Here is a 283-nt window from a genome sequence, read left to right as displayed (position 1 = left end):
ATAATGCCCCTATATAAATCAATGGTGCAACCTCATTTGGAATACTGTGTGCAGTTCTGGTCACCACACCTTAAAAAGGATATTATAGCTTTGGAAAAAGTGCAGAAAAGGGCAACTCGAATGATAAAAGGGTTGGAACACATTCCCTATGAGGAAAGGTTAAAGCGCTTAGGGCTCTTTAGCTTGGAGAAACGACGACTGAGGGGAGACATGATTGAGGTTTATAAGATTATGCATGGGATAGAGTAGGTAGGAGGCCAAAGGCCCATCCAGTCCAACACTC

The sequence above is a fragment of the Gekko japonicus genome, unplaced genomic scaffold (assembly GCF_001447785.1).
Source record: "Gekko japonicus isolate JY-2015 unplaced genomic scaffold, Gekko_japonicus_V1.1 scaffold546, whole genome shotgun sequence".
Taxonomy (NCBI): Eukaryota; Metazoa; Chordata; class Lepidosauria; order Squamata; family Gekkonidae; genus Gekko; species Gekko japonicus.
This window is presented reverse-complemented; position numbering follows the sequence as displayed.